Source organism: Giraffa tippelskirchi, chromosome 7 (genome assembly GCF_054371585.1).
Source record: "Giraffa tippelskirchi isolate mGirTip1 chromosome 7, T2T-mGirTip1v1.2.pri, whole genome shotgun sequence".
NCBI classification, from domain to species: domain Eukaryota; kingdom Metazoa; phylum Chordata; class Mammalia; order Artiodactyla; family Giraffidae; genus Giraffa; species Giraffa tippelskirchi.
The window spans coordinates 76433157-76453220 of record NC_137281.1 but is presented as its reverse complement, the minus strand read 5'-3'; the positions used below and the strand labels follow the sequence as shown (position 1 = coordinate 76453220).

At 41.9% G+C, this 20064-nt stretch overlaps 1 protein-coding gene across 5 annotated transcripts in view; it reads left to right on the top strand.

The window, feature by feature from the left end:
• The window catches only part of LHFPL2 (LHFPL tetraspan subfamily member 2), a 279198-nt gene that overhangs the window by 180101 nt on the left and 79033 nt on the right, over nucleotides 1-20064 (top strand). For all 5 annotated transcript variants that reach the window (XR_014058468.1, XM_081505985.1, XM_081505988.1 and 2 more), the window contains one exon: nucleotides 14408-14465. The gene's annotated coding sequence lies outside the window, so the exon portion shown is untranslated. The remainder of the gene's footprint in view (nucleotides 1-14407; nucleotides 14466-20064) is intronic.

Sequence of the window (20064 nt, the reverse complement as noted above, 5' to 3'; positions counted from 1 at the left end):
TCAGTTATGCACATACATATATCCACTCTTTTTTTCTTTTAAATTCTTTTCCTGTATAGACCATTATAGAGCATTGAGTAGAGTTCCATGTGCTATGCAGCAGGTTCTTAGTAGTTGTCTGTCTTATTATATAGTAGTGTGTATATGTCAGTTCCAATCTCCCGATTTATCCTTCTGTTCCATTATCTTTTGGCTTCTTAAAAATGTGTTGACTTTTCCATGCCCTGAAATGACTGGGTCTCTCATTTGTGTTGTAATGCTAATGTTGCTTGTGGAAATTTGGGAGTGAGTAGGAGGGAGGAAGGAGGAAGTCCTTTTAGAAGATGACATTTGATCTTTTTAGAGGATGGCGCTAGGAGGTCACTTGGCTTCGACAGAGCTGGCTTGACTGAGCATATTAACAAACTCCCCAAAGAGCGGTGTGTAGCTTGAGGGCACTTCCTGTAAGGAACTGTTGCTTTACTAAATGATCAAGCTTGCTGGCTTTAAACAGTCTATAAAATGAGAAGAGGTTGGTTGGTTCATTGTCACTGGAAGCTGTTAACTTTACAAAGTTAAGAAGATAGTCTGAAACAAGATTTTTAAATCATCTAGCTCCATTGTGAGTCTATAATGACAAAAATGAAAAAGTCAAAAAGTTGTTTTGTGGCATGCCAAACCACAGTGAGCATAGTTCTCGATGACTTGATGAATTCCCAATGTCCCCGGGGCCCTCTGCTTTCTGCAGACTGCAGGCAGCTCTAGCCTACCACGTGGTGATGAACCAGCCTCCCTCCCACTTATTCACCTTAAAGAGACACTGTTTATTGGCTTGTGAGCATCTGTAAAAAAAAAGAATTAGTTTCTTTAAAAATGGAAGAAGTTACAAGCCATTAAAGGTGCTGAGCAGACAGGAAAACAAAAGGTAAAATTGGGAGGATTTTGTGTGTGTGTGTACCAGTAACTTGTGAAAACCTTTCTTTCATTCTTTTTAGTGAAGATTTATCTTAACAATTTTAGGTAGGCTAATGTCCTGTTTGACTCTGTTTCTTGAAATTGTCCAGTCAGTGTAGCATGGATTTAATACATTCCTAGGGACCTAGAAATGAAAATATACTACCTTCCCGTTTGTTTTTCTTCTCTGTCTTTTTTGTTTGTCTTATTTTCTTGGATAGGCAAAAATAAAGAAGAGAAAGCTAAGTTATAACATTTGGTTTCAGTGCTGTTTTCTTTCCTTGTTCCATTGAAAAAAGGACACATCCATTAAAGTAAAACCCTGTGTTTTGAGTTGTTTCTCTCTTTAACTTTCCATTTATTTGAAGTTGGCTCTGCCATGTGGTGGTTTTCAAGATGTTTGTTTATTTACAATGAAACCCTTTCTTTCAAATGAAATCTTATGTTTAACTTTAATATATGAAACAGAGAAAATACAGCTGTTCTTGGGGTCTCCCCTCAGCCTCCTCCCATCTCCTGGTGCCTGAGGCACAGCTGGGCACCCCAGGGCCCGAGGAACCTGGTTTTTAATCCCCTGGCGTGAACACAGGACTAGGAGAGAGTATCCAGTTTGCTGTCCCCCAGCTTTGCCACTCAGACATTTTTTCGTCACTTCACTTCTCTGGACTTAAGTTCCCTGTTTGAAAAAATAATGGCTTTGTATCAGAGCATCCCTGAGGCTCTTTCTTCCCTCCTAACAGTCAGCAGTTCTGAACTGTACACAGAGCTCTGAGGCAGTGAGAAGTTCAGTGACTGAGGAATGCAGACACCAAGAACGGGAGACCTGGCTCAAGGAAGAATTGTCCTGTGCTAGCGTGAAGGGTTCGTGTAAACGAGAGCACAGGAACCAGAAGTCATGCAGCAGAAGAAATGTCTCCAAAGAGAGTGTTTTCTGGCGATTTCAGTGAGGCAGCCTCTAACACACAGGAGTGGGAGCAGAGGAAGGGGTTTGAACCAGTTGGGAGCTGCCGTTTAACCACTGACTGCAGTCCTTGGCTATTAGAGCTTCCCAAGTGGCTCAGTGGTTAAGAATCTGCCTGCAAATGCAGGAGATGCAGGTTCGATTCCTGCATCTGGAAGATCCCCTAGAAGGGGAAGTGGTGACCCACTCCAGTATTCTTGCCTGGGAATTCCCATGGGCAGAGGAGCCTTGTGGGCTATGGTCCAAGGGGCTGCAAAGAGTCAGACACAACTGAGTGACTCAGCACACACATGCATGCACACTGGGCTATTGACAAATAAAATGCTGTTTCCTCACTGGAGAAAATTCTGTCCTGTCACTGTATGTGTGTGTTAGAAAGTGTGCTGAGGCCTAGTTAAAAAATCTGCAGCCAGTTAACACATTTGGTTAGAGGTTGGGGACGGTGAGGCCAAGGTCAGGGTTCAGTCAGTCGCTCTGTGAGCCAGTTAACTGGGCAGGGCTCTGGAGCCAGACTGTACTTTTAACCCTGACCAGCTGCTCCTCACATGTGTGCCAGGGGTCACAGGGAGGGTCAGAGAGCCTGGAAGGATATCTGAACTCAGCTTTTCCTCCCTGGACCTTGCAGGCAGGTCCTGATCAGGAAGGGCTTGATGTCTTATCTTGTGGATAAGGGGACGGGGGTTGGGGGGGCACACAGTCTCCATCTTGCACAGCCTTGAGGAAAATCTAAAATACTCTTTGTGAACCAGAGTCTCAGTGAATTCTAACTGTGGGTCTTTCCATTTTGAAGACAGAACTTTCAAGGCTAAGTTACAGTAGAGATTACTGAAATAATGCTCTATAGTCCTTGTGAATGCCGGCCTCCTCCTCTTTTGGGAATTGGGAGAAGGGCTGGCATTAGAGAAGAGATCTGTTTGTATTTTAACCCCTTGAAGCCCATCGTTCTCTGTAGCTGTTCTCATTTCTTCACTGAAACACCCTTTTGTAATTAAAATTGAAAACACTTGGTTTTCATCTGTAAAAGAATAGCGTACAGGAATCTTATGAAAGTTGTTTTTAAAAATATGATTCCAGTGCTCACAGTTCCCCCAGAGAATGGTTCTGTATGAATAGATTTTACTACTAATTAAACACGGAACAGTTTCTCTTGTTTCTTAGCATAAATACAGTCATGTATGAAGTCTACTTAGGATTTCATCTTTGCCCAAGGAAGCAGTTAGCTTCAACTGTCATTTGTTTTTTATGAAAGATAGAAAAAACAAATCATCTGAACTAAAGTATCTCTAACACTTTTTTGAGAAGAGACATGTTCATTTTTGTAAAAATTACAGAAGTATAAACCTTACGTACCTCTTAATCTCTGCACCAACCAATCCTCACAGTAAATGGTCCTGCTCTCGAGCCAGTGGTGAAAATGGGTATAAAAGTTAGAATTTTAAGACATCTGTTGGTTTTGATCCCTGGAATTAATTTTCTTCAGGCCAGTGGCTTCCAAAGTGTGTGTTTTAATAGCGAGTGCTTTCATCAAACAAAACTTTCAGTGGAATTTTAACATTAAAAAAAAAGATAACAGCAGAGACCCTGAAGTCCTGGCTGGGGACGCACTCTGCTGGCTTTCTCCTCCGCCCATGAGCGCCACCCCAGGGCCCCGCGCCGAGGCCCCCTCTGCAGCCACACCTGGGGCAGGCTCTCCACCCAGGTGCTTCAGCGGGTGTGGGTGTCGGTGTGGGCCTTGCTTCACCTCCTTGACTAACTCTTCTGAATGGAGCACTCCTGGTGACATCTGTTTCCCCATCACCGACTCGGGGTGGTTATTTTTAGTTAAGCGACAGTTAGTCACAAACTTAAAAACAAACCACCTAAACCAACCAGTGATTTTTTTTTTTTTTTTTCCTGTCCTGAAATTGGACCTTTTCACTTGACTCATCTTTTGAGTTTGGCTCCAATGCCACATTTGTCACTACTTTTTAGTCTGTGCCAGGAAGTTTTTCTCCTGGTGAATTTACGTTCAAATCTATAATAACGGTGCTTGTGGCATGTTAGATGCTCAGGTTCACCAACCTGGTAGGAATGAGCTTTTTCCTTTTATGCCACATTCTGAGTAATTGTGTTCCTGACTGCCTGCTTTCCACCGTTGGATAATAATACATAATAATACAGCATTATTTCACACGGTGGGTAATGCTGGAGTATCTCTTAATCAGACTGATCAGACTGGAGTAACTCAGAATGCTACACAGGGAAAAGAGCCTCCTGTAAATATTCGAGTTTTGAATCAATGCTTTGAGAGTAGGGTGGCACTAAGGCTTGTCGGTCTTAGTCTGACAAGTTGTTCGTATATTGAAAAGCATTTTTCGAGCACCTTCTGTCTAGAGTAATTTTGCTAAGCCTGGAGGAGACAGACCAGCTATTTCACTTGCACTCCTTTAGTATGCATCCCTGTAAGGTAGATGCTATTAATTTTCTTTTCTTTTTTTTTTTAACTATACAATAGTCAGCTCTTCCCTTACTCTGGGATAATCTCACCCTAACTGTGACTTCAGTCACCTCCTGATAATTTCCCAAATTCTGTGGATTGCTCTAAACTCTTCAGTTCCTGCACTTTGCCTACTGGCATCCCCCCTAATTGGCCACCTAACCGGTTATGGTTGGCCCTCCATATCCCTGTGTTTTGCATCCACGGATTTAACCACCCTTGGGTTAAAACCTGCCAATACAGAGGGACAGCTTGAAAAGCCTCAATGAGCAGATAGAGGCTACCCTTACATGATCTCCTTTTTCCCCCTGAGTTTCTTATCTTGATCAAGACATTACCATCTTCCTCTACATATATTTATCAACTGACACTGAGAACTCACTCTGTCTCAGGTGCTAGTCCAGATATTAGGTGTCCATATAGCACAGACTCAAGCATATTCAGCGCTTTGCTTTAATGGAGCTTGTACTTTAGTGGACAAACAACTAACTGAAAAAAACAACAACTATGTCTATACCTATCTATCGGGAGAAACATCAACAACCTCAGATATGTGGATGATACCACTCTAATGGCAGAAAGCAAAGAGGAACTAAAGAGTCGCTTGCTGAGAGTGAAGAAGGAGAGTGAAAGAGCCAGTTTAAAACTAAATATTAGAAAAACTAAGATCATGGCATCCAGCCCCATTACTTCATGGCAAATAGAGGGGGAAAATGTGGAAGTAGTGACAGATTTCCTCTTCTTGGGCTCTAAAATCACTGTGGATGGTGATTGCGGCCATGAAATTAGAAGACAATTGCTTCTTGGCAGGAAAGCTATGACAAACCTAGACAGTGTTTTAAAAAGCAGAGACATTTCTCTGCCAACAAAGGTCTGTATAGTCAAGGCAGTGGTCTTCCCAGTGGTCACGTACAGTTGTGAGAGCTGGGCCATAAAGAAGGCAGAGCACCCAAGAATTGATGCCTTTGAACTGTGGTACTGGAGAAGACTCCTAAAAGTCCCTTGGGCTGCAAGGATATCCAACCAGTCAATCTTAAGGGAAATCATCCCTGAATACTCTTTGGAAGGACTGATACTGAAGCTTAAAATCCAGTATTTTGGTCATCTGATGTGCACAGATGACTCATTGGAAAAGTCCCTGATGCTGGGAAAGATTGTGGGCAGAAGAAGAGGGCAATCAAAGGATGAGATGGCTGGATGGCATCATCAATAATGGACATGAACTTGGGCAAACTTCAGAAGATGGTGAGGCACAGAGAGGCCTGGCATGCTGCAGTCCATGGGGTCACAAGGGGTTGGACACGACTGGGCAACTGAACAACAATACCTATATATCTAGACATGTCTATATCAACCCATTCATCCTTTTGTATGGATGGCTGTCAGGCAGTGGTAAGAGATCTGGAGAAAAATACAACAGGATGAGGATTCTGGAGACCACGAGGAAGTGTGTCGTACTCTTCAGCTAGCACAATCAGGGAAGGGGGTGGTATTTGTACAGAGACTTGAATAAAGTGAGGGGATAAGCCATATGAATATCTGTGATCTGGAGACAGGCCTACCTCACCCTCTGTTAATCCTTGCTACTCAAGGACTGAGTCGTGACCATTTTTTTAATGTTGCCCAAGCCATAGCTTGTAACTATTAGCCAGCAGATGGATGTACTTGGACCTGGGAATCAGATAAGGAGATAATTGTTACCCAGTGTGCTGGGTGTGGCAGAGTCATGCCCAGAAGTCTGCATGGGCTCTGAGAAGGAGCAGATGGGAAGAAGGCAAAGGCAAGAGTACGTTTAGAGTTGGTCTCGCAGAAGGTGACACTTGAGGTCGGTCTTGAGCAGAGTTCCACGTATGGAGGTGCGGGTGGGGGCATATGGAGGTAAACAGGGACTGATTTGGAAGACATGGCATCAGATTTGGGGTCCAACCAGCCCACCAAGAAGGGGAGCACAGCACTGTGACTTGTGATGGGGAGTGGTCAGCAAACTTAGGACAGGTGACCTGGAAATAGATGTGTGTTCTAAGAGGATAAATTCACTAATCTGACCTTGAATGCTGTCCTTGGGAAAGAACAAAAGGAAGAAAAAATCTTGGGTTTTCCCCTTTATCCCTTTCCCAGGTAACCCCACCCCTCAACCCCGCACCAGGAATGTTCCTTCCCTACATCCCCCTTATCCTGTGTCCTTTTCTGATTTTTAAAGACAGCTTCAGCAAGGATTCCTATCTGAGGCTATTGCAGAAGCCTCTGACATCTTCACTGCAAGATCAGTCATTATGTGTTTTGAGAATCAACTCTACTGTGTTGTGCCCCCAGGAAGGGACCTGGTGATGCCCAGAAGCTCGAGGGAGGGAAGCTGGGGCTGACCTTTGCTTCTGACCCAGGGCGAAGCTGTCTGGGAGGAAGAACAGGTTGTGGCTCTCTTAAGTGAAGGGACATGGGCTCTGGGGTCACCCTGGTTCTGGACGCTCACTGGGAATGGGACGACTGTGCAGTGGGGACCCTGCTGGAAAGATCTGGGGTCTTCCATATGCAGCTTTGGCATTATTTTGGTTTTACTGTGTTTGCCTTCATTTTCTCTAATTTGTCAGGGCAGGTTTCCACCACCTCCCACTTTAAGTTTTGTTTGGAAGGCTTTATACAGTGATTCCATGACAAGAATTCTGTTGTATATAATCATTTTTATTCTTTAATAACAAATCTTTGTATTTCTTTGTGGCGCGCAGGTTTGCCTGCTCAGGTAAGCAGAGTGTCAGATCCTCAGCATGCCTCCTCCTGTCCCTCCCTGGAGCGCAACTGCTGTGCTTCCTTCTTCCTTGTGAGCTGGAGGTTGTCGTAAGCAGGCCTTGTTACACGACTCCTCTGCCGAGGAGTGTTAGGATTGACTTTTATTGATAAGTTATACTGTATGTTACTGTGTGAGATTTAGTGCCACCATAAGCTTCCTAAGAATATTTTATCAAAGGTTCATGTACCCTTTGCTTTGTTGTGATATGGATTTTTACAAATTTCTCACAATGTTTGTCCCTGAAAGTGATGAAAGCTGTGTCATACGGTTTTCATACAGTTAATGTTTGAAGTGACTTTGTCCTCCAGCCTTCATTCAGAGTGTGTCCTCACTGGTGCTCTGGTGACCCTGTCTGTGGTGTAAATGAAGATCATTGTCTCTGCACCACCAAAATCCTGTTACCTGCTCACTAAGGTCCAAGGTTTAGCAAAGCTCAAAGCCCTGGATTCTGAAGGCAGAAGCTTCAGGTACTAATGCCAGCAGTGACCCACATTCATTGTGGTGTAAGCCACAGTTCCCAGCCCTTCCTGCAGTCAGGGTCTTGGGGGCACACCAGCCCTTCCTGCAGAGTCTTGGGGGCGCAGTGCCAGGGCATCTAGGCAGACGGTTGCTAGCAGCACACGAGAGGAAGTCCTTTCCTGGAAAGCAGCAAATAAAGCCTTGTTTTGGTCTCCTCAGTGCCTGGCAGATGCCTCCTCAGGTGCCCAGTAATTTCTGGATGGAGAGTGGATAAAGTAATGGACAGGTAAATGCTTCCATGCACATGTAAGATAATGAAAAGGGTAAGTATTTAAGCTGGGCTTTCAAAAGCAAACTATCCTATCAGCAGAGTTGTCTTGCTTAGAGACAGAGCCTCCTTTTCTCTTTCCTGTGTTTTTGGGTAATCGCAAATCCTTTAAAGGAAAGGCATTTCCAGAATGGTGAACTGGCCTGTTCTGATGGTGTAATAGCCCTACCCCTCAATGAGCTTCACTTCTGTGATGGTGATGCCATGTGAGGATCTTTGAGAAGCATTCCTCAGGTCAAACAGGCTCATTCCTGGACTTTACAGGGTTTATCATTGATGGCCAGCCTTGGAGCGGTGTCTTTACTTGCTGTACATACGCCTTGGCCTGTGTAAGTCCATATTACCCTCTTTGGAAAGCTTTTGAATGAGTAGACTTTCTCTGTTTTGAGTTTAAATCTTGGCGTCTGTTTTTCAGAACACTAGTCTGTTATTACTTAAGGCTTATGCCCAGATTTGGAATTCAGGCTGCTAAGAAATGTCAAATAGAAAGGGCTTGTCAGCACTTATAGTCCAAGTTCGTCATGGGGCTGCCTTTTGGCCTGGCATGTAGCCTGGGCGTGCTGTGCTCACCTGCCCACCTGTGATGACCTAGATCTGTCAGTCTGAAATGATCTGTTCTTGAGCAAGTGGTTGTTGGGGTATTTGATGAGGTTTACTCATTGCCAGTGTCTGATGATATTCACAACTGCTTCTCTTTTGCAAAATGGTCATATACCTATATTCAAGTTTAAAAAATAAACAAGAATATTAAGAGTAGTTGTCACTCAGAGGAAAGTTTCTCAGAATTAAAGAGCTCTTTAATTATGCACACCCTCTTCCACCACCTGTATTCTAAGGATATTCCAGGACAGAAGACATTCATGGAGGTTGGTCCAGACATTGACTTTTTGTGTGTTTAATTGGAGGATAATTGCTTTACAATATCATGTTGCTTTCTACCATACATTAACACAGATCAGTCTTAGGCATATGTATGACCCCTCCCGCTTGAACCTCCCTCCCATCTCCCACGCCATCCCACCCCTCTAGGTTGTCACAGAGCCCCAGATTGAGCTCCCTGCGTCATACAGCAAATTTCCACTGGCTATCTAATTTTACGTATGGTAACGTATATGTTTCAGTGCTACTCTCTCAATTCATCCCACCCTCTCCTTCCCTTCCTGTGTCCACACAGGAAGTCTGTACTCTATATCTGCGTCTCCATTGCTGCCCTGCAAATATATATATATATATATATATCAGCCCTGGAATATATATATATCCATATATATGCATTAATATATGATATTTGTCTTTCTCTTTCTTTTCACTCTGTATAATGGGCTCTAGGTTCATCTACCTCATTAGGACTGAGTCAAATGTGTTCCTTTTAATGGCTGAGTAATATTCCATTGTGTACATCTACCACAACTTCTTTATCCATTCATCGGTCGATGGACCTCTAGGTTGCTTCCATGTCCTAGCTATTGTAAATAGTCCTGCAATGCAGACAACTGGTATGTTGAAAATGTGCCCCCTTGAGGACTCCCCTGTGAGGACAGTGTGACCATCACACTTACTTCCATGCCCTCTGTGTCATTTGGTGTCTGGGGATTTCTCCTCATTCTGGAATCCTGCTGTCACCTCTGCTGATCATCTTCTCCATCCTATAAACCCAGTGTTCTGTCTTCCCCGTATCCTGCTTTTTCTGATAATCTGTGGGACATTTTCCTAATGCAGTCATCCATTGGTTTATACAGTAAACATTCCTGAAATGTGCCCTGTGCCTTGTGCTATGCCCATTGTAGGAGATAAAATCCTAGTGAACTAGAGTTAATTTTCTTCACAAGGAGCTCCTGGTCTGGTAGATTTATAACTGGATGTTGGGGAATGACTGACAGTTACGTGAATGGACATAGCCTGGCTCTGTGTGTTCAGCAATAGCAGGTTTAGGGCACAAACCTGTTGTGTTAGGAGGTAGTCTAATTGAGTCTGACTGGTTGCCAGCTCATTAGTAGGCTATTCTGGGGTACCCAGATATTTTAAACCTTACCCTTAAAGAGCTTCATGTTGATGTCAGGATTTTTGAATTGAGTCATTTCTCCTTCCTTAAGAGTAAAAGGAAGCTTCTGTGATGAACATTTGGCTTATAGTCTGTGAGGTCTTCAAAAACTTGAACTTCAGTCATTCCCTGTGTGGCTGAGTGATGGGGCAGGCATTGCAGAGGTTCAGGTTCCCAGCTTTTCACATGATTTAACACAGTCCAGCCTTTGGCAATCTGCCACCCTCTCTACTTGGTCGACAGGTTATGAAATTTGACACTCTTACATCTTTCTTGGAAAACCTTGTAAGTTCAGCAGTCCTTCAATGGCTGACCCATTTCTGTTAAATTCCTGTTGTCAGACCCAAGTGTGAGGTTATCTCAGACCTGTTGTCAGAATAGTCAGGGCGTTTCATTGACTTCTTTTTTAAACTATCAGCCTAGTCTTTGAGTGACAGTTTATACTTTGAATGCAGAAACTGGACCCTGCTCTTTGTGTTTACTATGCTGCCAGCAGCTTCCCTTAAATGTGAACCGAATTCCCCAAGCACGTATTATATCAACATAGCACAGTAAAGTAGGATTTGGACAGTTCCTTTAGCTGACGTGTGGAGCAGAGCCTCGGAGAAGAGTGTCTCCCAAAAACACAGAGGACTTCTCAGTGAGCTAGAAGGGATGCTTTGCAAAATAGTAGGGGTCTTAGCATATTTTGCTTTCAGCTAATCTCCTTTGGTGTTCACCTCCATGCTTCACATCTTTGGAGGCCATCATGGCCCCTGTCCTTGATAAATTAAGTATGATGGTTTAAAAGCATCGTGTCTTGGTTGTTGCAGTATTTCTTAGTTGGAAATACACTGGACTTGGGAGTCACAGGTCCTAGGCTGGAGCCCAGATTCTAGTATTTACTGTGTGATTCAACTTAAGTTGTTCAGATTCCTGCTCTGTAAAGTGAGAATAATAAATAATGTCTGCTCCCACCCCATCTCCAGCTACCTTCTACTCCTACTGTGGATCAAGTGAGATGAATTGCAGAGTGTCCTGTAACTTACACAGTGCTCTGCTCTGGGAGCCCACATTCTCGCCAAGGATGGGTTTTGTGAACTATCGCAAGGTCCATGAAATGCCTCTTTCTGCTCAGGACGGTTATTGAGGCTTTCCCTTCTACCGGTATCTGTGCTCACAAGCAGCTGCCTCTTCACCCACCCAGAGGCAGCCTGGATCTCTGTGGGACAGCTGTTTCTGATGACATTCTTTCTTCAGTTAAGCTGAAACCTAGCCTCCTAACTTCCAAGATAATTTACACTTCTTGGTTCTAGTTTTACAGAGTAACACGAAACAATTCAAATCAGTGCATATGTCAAGTTGTAGAAATTTATAACTGAGAGGGGGTCTTAAACTCAGCTTCCTGTTTTTGGCAATTCAATTCAATAAATAAGAGCTGGGGCCTGTCACGTGGGTGCTGGCTCCAGCTCTGAAGGCGGCTATTGTTTCTCCTCCTGATCTCCGGAAGTGGAACCAAAGGGCAGGGGACCAAATGGGGATGAATGGGAAGCAAGAACTTTTAACTCCTTAATGTGCAAAACTATAGTGGTTTAATTTTTTTTTTTTTTAGAGTTATTGCTAGAAGAAATAATACCTGCATTTATTCGGCTAGGAATAATTTAAATAGCTCAGTGGACTATTAATCTACAAGTGGACTTACCGATGAGCAGTGTGACTTTGAGGAAGTCAGTTGTTACTCTTCAGAATTAGTTTCCCTCAGGTTTAAAATGGGACTAAAATTTTCTGCCCTGCCTGCATTATGTAACTGTTAGATATGATAATGTATGTGGATTGAAATATTCACTCCTTATATGCCAGGTAACTCTTGGAAAAGTCTTTAAACTTCTCTTTGTCTGCTTCATCTTTTAAAAGAGCATTGGTTAGTACCTACTTTAGAATTTTTGTGAGAAATAAATGAGTTAATTTCCATGAAGTACAATAGAGCAGTGCCTGACAGCTAATGTCTAACAGATTAAATATTTTTTAGAAACTTTTGAGGGCTCTGTGATATAACATTTTTTAATTTTTTTAAAATTGTGATATAATTTTTTTAGTCTACTGTATTTTTTTAAATAGCATCAAAAAAATAAACTGTAACATCTCATTTACCAAGCAAATCTAGTAATAGAATTGGCATCGTTTATCTTTCTGATCACTTTGGTAATTTCACAAGATGTGACTTGGTTGTCAGAAAAGCTTTATCATGATACTGAAAGCTTTCTCACAAATACCTTACTTCTCTGGACCTTAGGCCAAATGTATGTATTACCAAAAAAGCCCTGATGCTGGGAAAGATTGGAGGTGGGAGGAGAAGGGAACGACAGAGGCTGAGATGGTTGGATGGCATCACCGACTCGATGGACATGAATTTGAGTAAGCTCTGGGAGTTGGTGATGGACAGGGAGGCCTGGTGTGCTGCAGCCCATGGGGTCGCAAAGAGTCGGACACAACTAAGCAACTGAACTGAACTGATGTATTACCGGAGGTGTTTTTTTCTTTGCAGTGTGAGTTTGGAAAACTTGAAGTGAGGATTAGGATGGTTTTCCCAGGGGCGCTAGTAGTAAAGAACCCTCCTACCAATGCAGGAGACAAAAGAGACTCGGGTTCGATCTCTGGGTGGGGAAGATCACCTCGAGGAGGGCATGGCAACCCAGTCTAGTATTCTTGCCTGGAGAATCCCCTTGGACAGAGGAGCCTGGTGGGCTACCTTCCATGGTGTCACAAAGAGTCAGAAACAACTGAGCACGCACGCACAAGATTCAACTCTGCCTTCTCTGTTATTGTTAGGGTCTCCAGAGTTCTGTCTTAACTGGCCAGAGCTTTGCTTGTGTTATAGTAACAAAAGAGATTTTTAAATGTTATCTTTGATTTGAAAGTGTCCTAATTCAAGTATTTTTGTAACCCATTTAGCTTTTAGAGATAATGAAACATTGATCAAGAACTTCATTTCCAACAGACCCACTCATAATAATCCTAGTGGCTTATTTCACAGAAGCTATTTCCAGATAAAAATACTGATCATGACTTCCCATGATGTTCTCTGAAGGGGTAAAATTAAACTGTGGGAAATGCTTGGAATTTAACTAGTAACTAACTTATAAAGAACCTTTTAAAGAAGTCATAACGCCCCTAAGCTATTATATAACAAAAGACCTTATGAGTTCAGAATTCTTTTATGTGTGTATTTTTCTTAATTGAAACCCAATGAGTCTTATTAAGTATCTTCAAGTTTATAACTGAACTAAAATGATATCTTTAGACTGAGGGGCCTTTGAGTCCCGTGCTGGCTTTTCAACCTCAGGTCTAGTCTGGGTTAGTGTTGATGCTGCATATATTAACCTAGTTATCTGGATATAACCTTTTACTCATATACTGTATTATGTTATTGTCCTAAATGGCATGATTAGGCTAAACATTTTTAAACATACATAAAGCACAGGTTAATTTTATCTGCTAGTCAATTTCTTTTCCAGACTTTTACATTAAGGTATGTTAGATTTCTATTTGGGGAGGTGATGAATAGACTACATAGAGAGAAAGGGGTGCTTGTAAGGGACCACATGGCAGAGTGAAAAGAGCATGATTTGGAAACCCCGCTTCTCTATGATACTGGGGAATTTCTCTGCTTCTTTCATCATATGTTAATGGACATGCTCCCTGTCTGGAAAGGTTATAATCTGGTGCCACACAGTCCTGGGTGTACAGTAAATTCCCAACAAAGGGCAACTAGACATTTTATATTAGAAATTTGTTCCATTTATGTTTAATATTTTAAAACAATGCTGAAAGACATTTTGGTCTATTTTATGATCATTTTAATGGGCTTATAATTTTCTAAGTTTACTTAAAGACTTTGACAACACCAAAAGGAATACTTGATTTTGAGATAAACTAATCATTAAGAATTCTTCTTCTATTTACTGTATTAGAGTTTCAATGACCATTTTTCCATTTCTCCAGTCATTGACATCCTAGTGAATTTAGCTTTAAAAGAAGTTAACAGGGTAAGTGAAAAGGATATAAAGTGCCACCAGGATAGAGTCCTCATTTATAATTTTCTATGTCATCATATAATTCATTTCTGGATTATTTGGACCTCTTGTGTTTGTCTATAAAGTACCCTCAACAGGTTGTGAAGGATGTCGTAAAGTGCGTGTTCATGGACCTTCCTCACTGTCCTCTTAGTTTTTCTAGTTCTTCAGTGGTTTGGATCTTGTGTTAGTGGATCAGTGTTCTTAGGAAGGGGTGGCTCCTTTGTAATACAAGCAAAACTTTATATGCATCCTGAGGACCGATATTTGAAACATCACATATTTTAATGAGATATAAAATTGCACGGTAAGTCTTTCTTGTGTGTTTAAAAAAAAAAAAAAAGTAATTCTTTGTTCAATTTGTTTCTCCAGGTGGCAGTTTTCTGAAGTTGCTCATTGAGACTTCTCAGCATTCCTACAGATACAATAGGTGAGTCAATGAAATCAGATGCCCTTTCCAGGTGGGTAGCAACTTACTTCTTGAAAGAGGTACAGTGTTTCAAACTTTTGGGCCCTGAATGATAAACACTAGTGTTTTTTATTTTTGTTTTTTGCCAGATACATACACAAATGTTGTAAAGGACTCTGTAAAGTTTCATAAATGGATCTAATGCCTGATGATCTGAGGTGGAGCTGATTTTGTAATAATAGAAATAAAATGCACAGTAAATGTAATGCATTTGAATCATCCTGAAACTATTCCCACCCCCACGTCGGTCCATGGAAAAATTGTCTTCCATGAAACCGGTCCCTGGTGCCAAAAAGGTTGGAGACTGCTGCTCTAGGGTCCATGCTCTTGTTATGAACTTCCGGGTGGGACTCAGGCCAAGAAGTCAGTGCTTGGTATGTATTTGGGACTGACTGCCACCCTGCCCAGGAGGGTCTGCTGTGTGTGGGGGATTTGCAGAGTATTTTCACAGATACCATCTCATTTGTGGAAAGGTTATCTTTTTAGTTTTCTAGATTCTGGAGAAGGAAAAATTGCTGTTAATATCATGAATTGAAGTACTGATTTCTCAAATGTTCTTAAAACTTGTCCTAAGAATTGCTGTTTGGGTTAGCTGGGGAAGCTTGGCTTGTTTTTCTGGTTCTTTGTTTTTTTAATGGAAACTGTAAGCTCTGATGAGTTATGGAATTATTTGAGAAAAGTTCCTGCTTGTGGGAAAGCCAGGGCTGACCCAAGACAGTTGGGTGTCCTGTTGGCATTTTATCAAACAGATAATCTTTAAATACCTGCTCTGTATTTATTTAGTGGGGGTAGGAGAAACTGTCTATTAACAAAGACTACTAATGAAAAATACATACCTCTTCCTGAATGTTGAAAATAAGGGATTTATTACCTGTGATGTTCTGAACCAGGTGTTCAGAAACCTGTTTAAAAGTTGGGTGATAATAACAGTCTGCCATGCACTGCTCAGATCCAGGTTTGAAGAGGCCTGCCAGCCAGGCGACGTGGGATTGGTGTGGGGCCTGCTTTTACTCATATGGCTCTACAAGGGGAATATTCTCAACAGAGACAGGCCTGTGCTGCTGAGGAGTGTTTATTTCCACTCAGAGGCACTGTCTCCTTGAGTGAAAACAGGTCTGGTTGCCATTTTGCCCATTATGTAAGGAGTCGAGTGTACCCCCAACTTAAGTGGCTCCGCGTTTCCGAGGTATTCCAATGATGATTTAATACCCCTGTGAGTTGTCACCCTGGATCAGTGCCAGGCTGGCCTGGCACCAGGTCAGCACTTTTCCCCCCAGCTCGGGGGAAAAGTCAATTCCATTCTGCCAGTGCCTTCAACAGCTAAGTTGTGTATGCCCTTGAAATCCCTGTCTCTGAAAATTTAACCAGATAAAACCAACCTTCTGTGTATCTATCTTTTTCTTTTTTGAATTGTGGAGTCATCCTGTGTAAATATATAAAACATTACCAAATCAGGGACGTAAGAACAACCACTCTGATTAACAGCATCTGAATTACAAAGAAATCTGATCCTGCCTTCTGTTACATATAATCACTCATGTTATATCAGCTTGGTGGAAGGTTTCTCTGAAGCAGAGAGAGTCTTTGTGGTTTGGGGAGAGCCTTGGCATCAGGAGGCCCTAGGCTGAGACTCTACCTCGGCTGGACGCTGATCTGGCTTAGAACTCCAGCTGTGGTGCGAGCTGGCTATGTGACCGAAGACGGTCTTCTTTACCTGATGGAACTCTCAGCTCTTCATGTGTGGATATGACTTCCTTCCAAAGTGGTTTGGAAGATTGAACGCAGCAAAGATGGCAATGTGGGTGGGTACACAGTAGACGCCAAGTACACCATGCCTGGCTCCTGACACCAGATGTCTTGGATGTAGGGTGGGAAGGTCAGCTCTGCCAGACAGCTCCCGTGCCTCACTGGTAAAGCAAAAGCTGATTCCCACTCTGTTCTGCCCTGCCTACTCCAGGCCAATTATGCGGAGCCTTTGAAAAGTAGGAACTTAGGGTATATGGTTGGAATGAGGGGGTATCTAACGGCAGGCTTTTTTTTTTTCAATCTAGTCAGAATTCCTGAGCTTGAATCCTAGATCTGCACTATATCATTAGGTATATGACCTTGAATAAATTATTAACACCCTCTCTGGCTCTCACCCCATCTCATAGGACTGCTGGGAGAATAAATGATGGTGTGTAGAGCAGGGCCTACAGAACAAGTACCTAGTGAATCTCAAGAAATGCCAATAACTTTGTCGGGATCCTTTTAGAAGGGAGGCAGAGAGTACGACTCAAAAGAATATCCATGGTTTTGAAATGTCTCCAGTTTGAACCTCAACTTCTTGAACTGCTTTTTCTGTCATGTTATGTTAGTCTAGACCAGGGAAGATCATCTTTGTCATGAATAAACTGAGAGTGACTATGTCCTGCCGTGTGATACTCACTCATTCAGAAGGGGAGAGTGTTGGGATTTGGTCTTCTGGATTTTCTTCACAAGTAAACAGACCTTTCCTCATCTGGTGGAATTCTTACTAGAACTGACCAGATAAGCAAAGTGAAAGCTCTAGATGTGTATTGTCCAATATGGTGGCTGCATCTGGCTGTTGAGCAGTTTGAAATATGGCTAGTATGACTGAGGCACTGAGTTTTTAATTTTATTTCGTTTTAATTCTTTTACAATTTAGAACTGATATTCAGTTATTGGTAAGCTTTTATGTATTTATGGGAACAACTTGGGCATCTGGTTTTCAACTGTGGATTTTATAAATCTAGATTAAGTGCTTCTGAGGAAAATTTAGTGCCTGAGTTGAGATGTGCTGTAAGTGCAAAATATATATTTTGAAGTGTTAGAAAAAATTATGTCAGTATTTTAGTACTTTTTGTATTGATTTGATATGGAAATGATAATATTTTGTTTATCTTGATTTAACATTATTGCAATTAATTTTTTTTTAAAGTTGCACCTAAAATTTCAAAATAATGTACTACATGCTCACATAATTCCATTGGACAGTGCTGCTCTAGATGATCCTTGAAAGAACTGGATAATTTCTCATTTATGAAGTGAAGGACAGGTTTTCCAATAGACTGCAGATTATGAAAGTGTTGTTTTTTTTTTTTCCCCTTCTTCTAAGGTTTTGTTTATAGTCTACCAAGTAACAAGCTTAGAGGAATTTTTTTAAATACTTAAAATTGTAAAGAAAACAAAGGCACACAGCAGATGTGTTATCTGTACCTTATGTGACACAGACTGAGGCTCTGTGTAGACGTCTTGGCTGTGGTCTTTCTCCTCAGCCTTCTTATGAAATGAGGTAGGGAGACACTCACAGCCACCCACTAGAATATGAACCGAAACACTGTTTTTCAGCTAAGTATTCTCCTTCTTTGATGATTGTTGGCTCTCACATATGACGCTAATACCTTGTTCCCTGGGTCGCATTTTGTCATGCCCCAGGAGATCAGCTTAGGAACTGTCGTCCGGGAGGAATCTATGACTTTTCATTACCTATGGCCAATAGCACGCTCTTCTTACTGCAGTTGTTGTTTAGGCACTCAGTCATGTCCAACTCTTTGCGACCCTATGGACTGTAGGCCACCAGGCTTCTCTGTCCATGGGATTCTCTAGGCAAGAATACTGGAGTGGGTATCCATTTCCTTCTCCAGGGGATCTTCCCTATCCATGGATCAACCCTGAGTCTCCTGCTTGGCAGGCAGATTCTTTACCACTGAGCCCCCTGGGTAGCCCTGATACATTCTAAACAAGCAGATAAACTGATTGCCTAACTTACTGGACATATCTAAACCTGAATGTTTAATTCTGTTTCTGTACCAGTTTGAGACGTTTCTAAAAGGTATTTTTCTCACTTATTCAATAAGGTAATAGACATAAGTAGATATTTGAAAGAAAGAAAGAAAAGCATTCTAACACAAACGTTAGATAGTTTTAACAAATATTTAGCCAGGAACTATGTTAGGAACTGTTACCTGTATTGGTACTGTAGCACCAGAAATAGAAAGGGAATAAGTGCTGGCTTGAAGTTTAGTTGTACTAGTTTTGCGTGAAACATGAGAAGATATTACAATTAAAGTGATCAATATTCTGTCTCACATTTATGCCCTTGGTGACACTGAAGTCTATTCTAAGAGGTGTGGGGAAGGTATTAGATTCAGAATCGTACTAGTCCGGGTTTGAGTCCCAGCTGTGTCACAGTGGACAGTAGTGGGGCTTCCTAACTTCTCTGATCGTGTCCCTGTGTAGCTGGTGCCAACGAACACCAGCCACTTTCCTTGTTAAAATCTTTCCATTGTATTTACTTGATCTGTGACACCTGCACCCATTTGGTTAATAAACATGGCGAGTACCTTGCTGTCCTCATACTTTGCCAGACTGAAGAAGTGAATGAGGTTTACTGTCTAGTACTGTAACCTCTCTCCAAGAATTAAGCAGGATTGATATTTATATATTAGATAGAAACCATTATCAAATTTCATGAAGAATCTTCAGCTAAAGAAAGGTAGCTTTTCCTTGCAGAGTTTAACTGTTATGACAGTGAGGTTTTAAAATTTCAATATTAGAATATATTGAAAGTGAAAGTGAAGTCGCTCAGTCGTGTCCAACTCTTTGCGACCCCATGGACTGTAGCCCACCACGCTCCTCCATCTATGGGATTTTCCAGGCAAGAGTACTGGAGTGGGTTGCCATTTCCTTCTCCAGGGGATCTTCCCAACCCAGTAATTGAACCCAGGTCTCCCGCGTTGTAGGCAGATGCTTTACCATCTGAGCCACTAGGGAAGTCACTAGAATATATTAAGAGGATTCATTTCTGCCACCAGCTTGCAAGCCGTTAATAGGTGAGGAGAAGACTTAGTGAGAGAGGTTATAATAAGCCTTCTCTTTTTACTGAGGGTAGATTGGACAAAATATATGCTTTCTGAATAGAAAGTGATAAAGTATAAATAGGCACTGGTTTGCAAGATTTAACAAAAGCAAATCAAAGTAATTAAATGCATTGAAGACCTAAACTGTGCAGTTCTTTCTCTACTTCTGTTACTCGCATGTTGACAGATTGTCTTTTTTTCTGATAAGTCTGGCTGTGGACAGCATGTGTGTCTAAAAGAGAGTCCTGAGCATTCTTCCCAGCAGGAAAGAATTCTTCCCTTTCTATGAAAAGCTGCTTCCCTGGGTAGACTATGAACCTCCTGAGGGCTAGTCTGAGTCTTTTATTGTACTCTCTGTGCCTGGTACAATGTCTGATGCATGCTAGGTGCTGAGTGAGCGTCTGTTGGATGGGTGGAGGATTAATGGTTAGACTGTAGCGCTGGTTCTGTAACATTCTTTGAAGAGAACTCTACTTCAGTACATTATAGATGTCCCAGCACAGTGCCTGACACATGTTACTTACACAGTAAATGTTGGTGAAATGGAGGCATAATTGTGGGCTTAAAGTATAGCTTCTAATTTATAAAGGACTTTTGGGAGTATGACCTGTGTTTTTAAATATGTTTGTTTAATAATATCCTCATTACACAAAGTAGGAAATAATCCTTACTCTAGAAACAAAGAGAGCATAAATTAC